This window comes from Alexandromys fortis, unplaced genomic scaffold (genome assembly GCF_014885135.2).
Source record: "Alexandromys fortis isolate MF-2015 unplaced genomic scaffold, M_Fortis_MF-2015_v1.1 scaffold_169, whole genome shotgun sequence".
Taxonomy (NCBI): Eukaryota; Metazoa; Chordata; class Mammalia; order Rodentia; family Cricetidae; genus Alexandromys; species Alexandromys fortis.
The window spans coordinates 572,498-583,776 of record NW_026068076.1 but is presented as its reverse complement, the minus strand read 5'-3'; positions in this window follow the sequence as shown (position 1 = coordinate 583,776).

The window sequence follows — 11,279 nt, the reverse complement described above, 5'->3', positions numbered from 1 at the left end:
CAGGATCCAACATTCTGCTGTTTACAAGAAACACACCTCAAACACAGAGACAGGCACCTACTCAGAGTAAAGGGCTGGGAAAAGGCTTATCAAGCAAATGGACCTAAGAAACAAGCAGGTGTGGCCATACTAATTTCTAACAAACTTGACTTCAAACTTAAATCAATCAGAAGAGATGGAGAGGGACATTTTATACTCATAACAGGATCAATTCATCAAGAGGAAGTCTCAATCCTGAATATCTACGCCCCTAATATAAAAGCACCCACATACGTAAAAGAAACATTACTAAAACTCAAGGCAGCCATCAAACCGCACACACTAATAGTGGGAGACTTCAACACTCCTCTCTCACCAATGGACAGGTCAATCAGACAGAAACCTAACAGAGAACTAAGAGAATTAATGGAGGTAATGAATCAATTGGACTTGACAGACATCTATAGAATATTCCACCCAAATCGGAAAGAATATACCTTCTTCTCTGCAGCTCATGGAACCTTCTCGAAAATTGACCACATACTCGGTAACAAAGCAAACTTCCACAGGTACAAAAACATATTAGTAACCACCTGTATCTTATCAGATCACCATGGATTAAAGTTAGAATTCAACAACAACCCTACCCCCAGAAAGCCTACAAACTCATGGAAACTGAACAGTCAACTACTGAACCACACCTGGATCAAGGAAGAAATAAAGAAAGAAATTAAAGTCTTTCTTGAATTCAATGAAAATAAAGACTCAACATACTCAAACCTATGGGACACTATGAAAGCAGCGCTAAGAGGAAAGTTCATAGCACTAAGTGCCCACTTAAAGAAAACAGAGAAATCACACATTGGAGACCTAACAGCCCACCTGAAAGCTCTAGAAAAAAAAAAAGAAGCAGACTCACCTAGGAGGAGTAGAAGACTGGAAATAATCAAACTAAGGGCTGAAATCAATAAAATAGAAACACAGAAAACAATCCAAAGAATCAATGAAACAAAAAGCTGGTTCTTGGAGAAAATCACAAGATTGATAAACCCCTATACAAACTAATCAAACGTAGGAGACGCAAATTAACATGATCAGAAATGAAAAGGAAGACATAACTACAGACAGAGGTAATTCAGAAAATCATTAGATCTTACTACAAAAGCCTGTATGATCCTAGAGAAGCTAAATAAGAAGGTGAACCCAAAGAAAAACATAAGTCATCCTCCTGGATATGGGAAGTAGACAAGATTACTGAACAAAAACTGGGAACTTGGGGGTGAGGTGGCATGGGGCTAAGGGGAATTGGGGTGAGAAATGTGAGAAGGGGAGGATTGGGGGAGCTTGGGGGAATGGAATGGTTGGGATAGGGATGGTTGGGATAAAGGAAGGGTGGACATGGGAGCAGAGAAATATATATCCTAATTAAGGGAGCCACCTTAGGGTTGGCAAGAGACTTGACTCTGGAGGGGCTTGCAGGTATCCAGGGAGATGTCCACAGATAGTACCTTGGGCAACTGAGGAGAGGGAACCAAAATGACCCTATCCTATAGGCATACTGAAGAATATCTTGCATATCACCTTAGAACCTTCATCTGGCGATGGATCAAGATAGAGACAGAGACCCAAATAGGAGCACTGGACTGAGCTCTTAAGATCCAAATGAGGAGCAGAAGGAGGGAGAACATGAGCAAGGAAGTCAGGACCACAAGGGGTGCACCCACCCACTGTGACAGTGGAACTGATCTAATGGGAGCTCACCAAGGCCAGCGGGAATAGGACTGAATAAGCATGGGATGAAACTGAACTTTCTGAACATGGCGGTCAATGAAGGCTGATGAGAAGCCAATGACAGTGGCACTAGATTTCAATCCTAATACATGAACTGGCTTTGTGAGAGCCTAGCCTGTTTGGATGCTCACCCTCCTGGACCTGGATAGAAGTGGGAAGACCTTGGACTTCCCGCAGGGCAGGGAATCTGGACTGCTCTTTGTTGTAATATGAGCAGTGGCGGGGCTGCGTCCCCGGCACCTGGCTGCACGCATGGCTGGCTTTTGTCCCGAAATAATTACACAGAAACTGTATTCTTTTAAACACTGCTTGGCCCATTAGCTCTACCCCTTACTGGCTAATTCTGATATCCCGATCAACCCATTTCTAACAAACTCTGTAGCACCGGTCTTACCGGGTAAGATTCAGCATGTCTGACCTTGTGGCTTGCTTCATCTCGTGCATCTGCCCCTGAGAGCTGAGCTATGGCATCTGTCTGAGGCATCTACCTCACTTCCTCTTCCTCCCAGCATTCTGTTCTGTTTACTCCTCCCACCTGTGTTTTAACCTATGAGGCCAAGCAGTTTCTTTATTACTTAACCAATGACCTTCCTCCATCATTTCCCCCTTTTCTGTTTAAACAAAAAGGAAAGGCTTTAACTTTAACATAGTAAGATTACATATAAAAAAAGATTATCAAGCAAGAATTACAATTACAGTATTTATATCTATTTTATCCTTTATCATAACTAAGGAAAACTATAAATATCCATTTTTCAACTCCATCAAAGACTCCAGAAGGATATAATATTACCTAAGGAAACAAGAAATCCAAAGCTCTAGAAATGACAGAGACATCTCGCTGCCTGTACATTCACCCAAAGTTCCTCTGTACCAATGGGGCACCAATCTTCAGCCTTCAGGCCCATAGTATCCAGCAGACATTTCCATGAAGCAGGAAATTTCAAAGATGGTTTAGTCACTTTCTGCTGTGTCCTGCAGAATGTCTCATAGACTCTTTCATAGATCAGGAACCCCGAAAGATAATCTCACCTTTAGACAAGTTCAGCAGTCCTCTCTCTGCGGGTTCTTTGTGTCCAGTTTATGCAACAGTCCAGACAAGAGGAGTTTCTTGCCCAAATGGCTATCAAACTCCATAAGGATCCTCTTCGATGCCCATCTTCCTCCTGAAGTAGATTGGTGCTGTCAGGAGTAGATGTGTCTCATTGTCATGAAAAGTCCTAAGTTATTAAAACATTTAAAATGCCATGTTCTATAATCTTTGAAAGATATGAAGAATGCCTATCTAAAATATATCTATGTACATCTAGAAAATCTTAACTAACATGACTACAAACTTGACTATTATGATTATCTATTAACAACCTATATACATTACATATTTACATAAACTACACAATCACAATATCTTAATCAATATCAGAAATACATATAACAAAATTGACCTTAAATCTCTATCAATAAAGCAAAATCCATATTAATGCAAATTATTCATATCTATATCATATCCCCCTTTAAATGTAAAAGAACATTTATAAACAATATTTTGGGAATATGGGCACAGTTTTTTCTCTCCAAACTGCTTCCTGTTGAATGGGGGCATCTTTAATTAGGTCTTTCATGGTATAACCTGTGTGCTAGTTTCATCTCAGTTGGCAATTGAGTGAAGCAATTTTCTGAAGGTGTTCACAGCAACCCTCCAGAAGGGCGTAGTCCATCATACCATATTGGGATAGAAGCAATCCACAGACTCTCACCCTCTGTGAAAACAAAATAAGAAACTTCTTTTCCCAAAGCATCATGTCCTTAGATCCAAATTTCAAAGTCAAGGCATTTTCAAAACATCTATGTTGGATTAGTTCAGCAGCATTTATAAACAAATATCTTTTAGCTGCTGTTGCTCTTTTCTCAGCATTCAAACAATTCAAACAGAGCATAATAGCATCAAATTTGATCAAATAGTATCAAATTCTCTGTGTGTTTTCCATCTTTGTGCGTTTTATTTTAACCTCTATTTTGTTTATTTTTATCTTTTGCTTTTTGAGACAGGTTCTCTCTATCTTTGACCTAGAATAACTCTGTAGACCAGGCTGTCCTTGAACACTCAAAGATCCGCCTGTCTCTGCCTCTCAGGTGTTGGGATTAAAGGCGTGTGCTACCACACCTAGCAGTCACAGAGGTCAATCTCCCTTCGCCTCCCAAGTGTTGGAATTAAAGGTATATCCTACCACACCCAGCTACTCTCTTCCTTTTTTTTTTACTTTAAGAACTTTAACTTTTAGTCTGCATATATTTTCAACACACTGTAAATCATTTAGAAATTTTCTTTGTCTTTGAATCTCTTTACTGTATTATCTCTCTTTTTCTGACCACATGAGTCTTTAATGTACCAAGCAATATCAGTAAGACTAAAGCTGTGGCTTTGACAGCTGGATCCAGCCCATTCCTTAGCTTTCTGCCATTCTAACCTTTTGGCTGAGGTACTGGCCAGAGCTGCATTTAGTGCCACAAGTCTACAGTGTTTCAAGGTCCCTGCCAGCATTATATCCACAGACAACACTCAAGTCCTCTCTCTGTAGTCGTCCCTCCTGCCTCAGTCAGAGTTTGCCCTGGCAGGATGGCCCAGAAAGCCGGCATTTTAAAACAACACAGGTTTTTTACTGCTACTGCTGAAAACAAACAAGCATTCAGTCGACTTTTATCAACACCATTTAAATGTTTCGTGGCAGGACCTCTTAAGAGCTGCAGGGTTTTGCAGCTGAAGCTGAGTCAGGAAGCCTCTCTTAGATGAGAGCGCTTGCTTGCCTCTAGCAAGGAGAGCAGACCTGAGAAATTGTTGCTACCAAGAAAACATGCTTTACTCTTTCCAAACTTTCTTAGGCTTTCAGTGGATTCAGTTGTCCACACGTCTGGGCGCCATTCTGTAGTAATAGGAGCGGGGGGGGGGGGGGGGGGGGGGGGGGGGGGGGGGGGGGGGGGGGGCTGTGTTCCTGCCGCCCCAGCTCCTGGTTGCCTGGCTAGCTTTAAACCCAGTTTTATCCCTGCACTGTTGATCTTAGGTTCCATTAGAAAGCAGACTGAAATAGCCAGGGGAAAGAAGCAAGTCAGCAGCACCCACCTGCCATGGCCTCTCTCTGCCTCCACATTCCTTCTTGAGTTACTCTCTTGACTTCCTTCAATGATGGTAAGTGCTATGAAAGTGTTAGATGAATAAACCTTTTCCTACCCTTACATTTTGGTCATGGTGTTTAATCACAGCAATAGAAACCCTAGCTAAGATAGTAAACAAATATTAAAATAGTAATCATACATTTGGTGTGAATTTTAATTGGTTTTACTAATAAAAACTCACAGTCAGATATTAGGGAATGAAGGCTAAAAGATCAAAGGAGCAGAGCAGTCAGTCACAATTTCAGTATTCACTGGAATACTCTTCAGATACTATCCTATGTTTCTGTTATTTTCTCATGCATCTTCATTCTCTTTACTTATTTTTCTAATCCCCAAATCCCTACCCTGGTAAGTGGTATCGTTCTTGAAGATGGTCTCCAATAACAAGTGATTTATAATCTGAGACCAGCAAATCTAAAGAAGGCAAAGAAAGAAATCACATGTCACAGCAATACAATAATAGAAATCAGCAATCATTGGGCAGTGATCACTCTCAAATCATGGATGTTGAGGATAGACAGCATCTGTGACAAATGAGCATTTAGGGGTTCTAATCCCACCTAATCATTCAGAGGAGTTATTAGCGTGGCAAGAAATCTTACTTCTCTTCTTTGTGTCACCATTTATCACTATCATTCAGAGTATGAACTGCAGGATGATAATTTGAATTTGTGAGGAAAGATTCATAAATTGATAATCTCTGAAATTATATTTCTTTATTTGCTTCATATTAATATTATGTATGTAAATACCCAAACATCATTACTTTAAATATCATGCTCTGCTCATATGGTTATAAAAAGTAATTTGATGACTTTCTGAGACATTACACACAGTGGTCTAAGCATGTTCATCAAATTTAAGAGAATTGTGCTATTTTTGCTATTTTAAAACAAATTCAGTAGTGGAGATGGAACACATTCATCTGTGAAATTACTTATGCTGTCATACAGGTAGCCTGTAAGGAGATAAAAGTAAAGGATAAAGATCATTATCTAGATTACTAAGGTTAGAATTGCACTTCAGCATAAATTATTCAACCCCAAAATTCTCTAAATCAATTTAAGCACATGGATAATTTATAAACCCTCCATTGTTCTCAGAATGATTTAAAAAAACATTAGAAATATTTTGGAAATCATTTTAAGATCTAGGTGAAGTATTTGTAAATAAATAAATGTGGATATCTAGATAGATTTCTTTTGAGTTAATCATATATCTTATAATTAAAAACATGGAACTTCAACAAAGAAATAGAAGTGCTTTTTAACTGAATGGCTAATGAATAAAGAACACACATTTTTCTTCATCTGAAAAGAAGATGATGGAATCAGATGTAATATAGGTGACACAAAGCTAGGATTTGCTTGAGTGGGAAATTCCTTTACTCATCCTACAGTTGTTATCACCAGCTTTCTACGGAGATTTGACTCACTGGCTCAACATCACCTACCGTTAAAATTTTGTTAGATTGATTTTCACTGTGTAGGAAAAATATACTCTATACCACCAAAGCTACTATATAAGGCCTTCAGTAATACAAAAAACTTACTTCACATATTATTTTTTGAAATACCAAGCAATTTTTCTCAGAATGCTGATAACTCTTAGAAAAGATTTGTCTTTTAATTCTTCTACCAAAGAGTCCAAAATAATCATTTTATATTCTATCGGTTGCACAAGATTCTTTGTGGAAACAAAAATTATTGCTAGCTATGGGCAAGGCCTTAATTGACATAATTCTGAAAATTTTGATCATGTACTCACTAATAGGCCAATTTTTTAGAGAAATATGACAGAAATAAAAGTATTTAGAATGCAATAGTAAGATTTCTTGTTTAGGTTTTAGTTCACTTCAGTTTGTTTCATCTCTCAAATAGTAAGTGTTTCTGAGTTTGTAATTATTTCCCAGGTGGTCCTACCAACAGTATGTACCTTCCATTGTATATTCCTTTAATGAGCAATGCGTAACAGCTAAACCAAACTGATTTGAGTTAATTTGAGTGAATGAAGTTATTTTTAACATATTTATACCAAAATGTTTTAAAATCTTCTAAGATTTAGCCATTATTTCTAGTTTACTTCAAGCTGTTGCTGAAGCTAAGATTTATTTCTAGTCAATTTCAATTTCAAAGATGTTTTCTATTTTTGCCAGTTGGACTTAGGTGACATCCAGGTGTGGTGATATCTCACCACTCACGAGGCAGCATCAGGTAAATCTCTTGGGAGTTTTAGCATGACTTGATTTGAATAGTGAGTTCCAGGCCAGTCAGGGTTACTTAGTAAGTCTATCTTTAAAAAAGACATAGGTGATATTAAGTAATATTACCCCTAGTTACTTAACATCTTACTATTCACACAGTCATAAAGAGTATACACATACAAACGCATACACATGAGTCTGTATGAATGCACAAGTGTTTTGTGTATGCATATTCCATGTGTTATCATATTATAATCAATTATATGTCTCTATAGATGAACTTTATAAGTTTTATTTAAATTCACCTCTTCTCTCTAATACTAAAATTTTGTGGAGTTTTAATTAAAACCAACAATAAAATAAATAGAAAATAGGTACCATTATAGAGAAATAAAATAAATTGGAAATAATGCTTGGATAAAATTGTTGAGCTATACAAAAGACCTACCACTAGTTTGTATTCAAAGTACTTTGACTTTATGAAAAATTAAATACAAAAAAGTTTACGTTTTTCATGACATTGCACACAGATAATTATAGCGTTCCATTGGCATAATGACTTAAACTTATGTGAATTTATAGAGTTTTATTTTAGTGTAAGAATTAGTATATTTTATTTTATCAATATTTGTACAGACACCTATTGTAGGAGACTGCTTGTTTTTTCCCAGCTGCTCAGCCACAAAATAACCACACAGCAACTGTATTAATTAAATTACTACTGGCCTATTATGTCTATCTTCTTATTTGCTGGCTCTTATACCTTAATTTAACCCATTTCTATTAATCTGTGTATTTCCACATGGCTGTGGCTGTGGCTTACTGGCAAGGTTCCTTCCAGCATGTCTCTGGTGGGGCTACATGGCTTATCACTGACTCTGCCTTCTTTCTCCCAGTATTCAGTTCAGTCTAATCCACCTATCACAGGCCAAAACATCTTTTTTTTATTCATTAACCAATAAAAGCAAAACATATACAGAAGAACTTCCCATATATACCTATATAATCATGTGTTGTAAATTTAAAGTTGAATACTTCAGAGATCTTTACTTATCTGAATGCCAGCTTCCCCGGTTTATCCTTACATTAACAATAGTAAATGTAGATAACCATTTACTATTTTATTACTAGATCTGCTTTTTACATTCTGAGGACTGTGTCTCTATAGCAATGGTAGATATTCAGCTGTTATAAATTGTCACTGGCCTTTCTAACTGCAAGGGAGGGTCATGTGTGGGAGTTCCCTCTATGTGCTCTGATTATTATAAATGAATAATAAAGAAACTGTCTTGGCCTGTTCATAGGTCAAAACTTAGGTAGACTGGGAAGACAGAACTGAATGCTGGGAGGAATAAGAGCAGAGTCGAAGAGATGCAATGGAGCTGCCAGAGTCAGACATACTGAATCTTTGCCAGTAAGCCACTGCCACATGGTGATGCACAGATTATTAAAAATGGGTTAAATTAAGATGTAAGAATTAGCCAATAAAAAGTTATAGCTAATGGGCAAGCAGTGATTTAATTAATACAGTTTCTGTGTGGTTATTTCAGGTGAAAGCTAGCCAAGTAGCACAAATAAACAAGTGGGCTCCTGGCTGCACCAATTACTTCAACAGGAAGACAGGATTCGAAGAGGCCCCTTAGTTAGCTATTTGGGCGAGAAACTGCTCTTTCCTGGATTACTTCACTGGACATGCAGTACCCACAGAGAGATGACTGCTGAACTTGCCTAAAGGTAAGATGATCTTTCTGGGTTCCTGCTTCATGAAAGAATCTGTGAAACATTATGCAGGACACAGAAGAAGTGACTGAACTGTCTTTGAGAATTCCTGCTTCATGGAAAAGTCTTACTGAGATGAACCTAGCACACAGGATACACCATGAAAGACCTAATTAACAGCACCCCCAAACAGGAGGAAGAAACATGAATAGAACTATGCCCATATTCTCAAATATTGTCTATAAATGTTTATATTTAAAGGGGGATATGATATAGAGATGAATAATTTGCTTTGGTATAGATCTTTGTTTATTATTAAAATTTAAGGTCAGTTTTGTTATATGTATATGTATTTCTGATTTTGATTAAGGTATTATGTTTGTGTAGTTCATTTAAAAATGTATAATTAGGAAATATAGCTTAATAGATAGTCATCTATAATAGTCAAGCTTGTAGTCATGTTAGATGTATAAAGATATATTTCAGTTAGATAGATATTCTTCAAATCTTTCGGAGACCTTCCAAATATGTTATTTAAATGTTTAAAAAATTTAGGACTTTTCATGACAGTGAGATACATCTGCTACTGGCAGCACCAATCTAGTTCAAAAGGAAAATGGGTATTGAAGAGGCTCCTTATGGAGGTTTTAGCTATTTGGACAAGAAACTGCTCTTTCCTGAACTACTTCATAATACGCTGTAAAAACTGGACATCCAGAATCCACAGAAAAATGACTGCTGAACATGCCTAAAGGTGAAATGATCCTTCGGGGTTCCTGCTTCATAAAATAGTCTGAAAGACATTCTGCAGAAGAAAATGACTGGCAAACTGCCAATATAGGCAGAACTGTCTTTGAAATCTCCTGCTTTATGGAAAAGTCTTCTGGACACTATGGGCCTGTAGCCTGAAGATGGATACCCCAATGGTACAAAAGAACTTTGGGTGACTATACAGGTAGCAAGATGTCTCTGTTAATTCTAGAGTTTTTGGAAGTTGCTTACAATGCACTTCCTGTTTACTTAGGTAATATGTACTTCTGGAGTCTTTGATGGTTTTGAAAAATTTATATTTATAGTTATAGTGTTCCTCAGTTATAATAAAAGATAAAGTAGATACAAATATTGTACCTGTAATTCTTGCTTGGTAACTGTTTTGTTATATGTAATTTTTGTATGTTAGTTAAACACTTTTTTTTTATTTAAACAGAAAAGGGAAGGTGATATGGGAGTCCCCTCTATATGCTGTGATTATCATAACTAAATAAATAAATAAACTGCCTTGGCCTGTTGATAGGGCAGAACTTAGTTAGGCAGGGAAGACAGAAGTGAAAACTGGGAGGAAGAAGGACAGAGTCAAAGAGACTCCATTGATCCATTGGAGACAGATGCTGGGAATTTTACCCAGTAAGCCACTGACACTTGGTGATACACAGATTATTAAAAATGGGTTAAATTAATATAAGTGTTAGCCAATAAGAAGCTAGAGCTAATGGACCAAACAGTGATTTAATTAATACAATTTCTGTGTGCTTATTTCGAGGCTAAGCTAGCTGGGCAGCTGCAACAAACAAGCAGGCTCCTTACTACAGGAGGGCAAGACATGCAGGGTGGTCTTCATACTGGCTGCCACTTGTTGAGTGTATTTGGGGCATGCTCTCCTTGAGGAACACACATACACAGGTATTTTATCAACCAAGATATTGGACAGGGCCCTCCACTCACCTCAGATTCTTCCCTGTCCCAAGATAAAAGGATCCATGTTCTTTTGCAGGATTACACCTAATATTAAAACTGTACTGTATAGGCACCAACATGAGTAATTTGAATGCTAGTCATCCTCATTACCAGGTCACCCCACTCCCTTGATCAGAAATGGCAAGACTTCGTAAAGGCGTGTAGTTTAAAATTAGAGTGCAAGCCTAGCAGACAGCCATTCCTAATGTATCTCTGTACTAATGCGTTTGTGTCAGTGAATGCATAAAAGTCTTTTTAAATTAAATGTTGAAATAGGAGCGGCGGGGCTGCGTCCCCAACACCCCGGCCGCTTGGCTAGCTCATGCCCGAAATAACAACACACAAACTGCATTCATTTAAAGAACTGCTTGGCCCATGAACTCTAACCCTTACAGGCTAATTCTTGCACCTGGACTAGCCCATTTCTAATGATGTGTGTAAGCACCCCAAGGTGCGCTTACCGGGAAGATTCTAGCTTCCGTCCATCATGGTGTCTCTGCTCCAGAGAGCAGAGCTGTCCAGTCTCTCTGGAAGCAGAGCAGAGTCTGACCTCACTTCCTCTTCCGCCCAGAATTCTATTCTGTTTATTCCTCCCACCAATGCTTTAACCTATGAGGCCAAGCAGTGTGTTTATTACTTAACCAATGAAATCAACAGATTGATATATGACACTCCCACATCA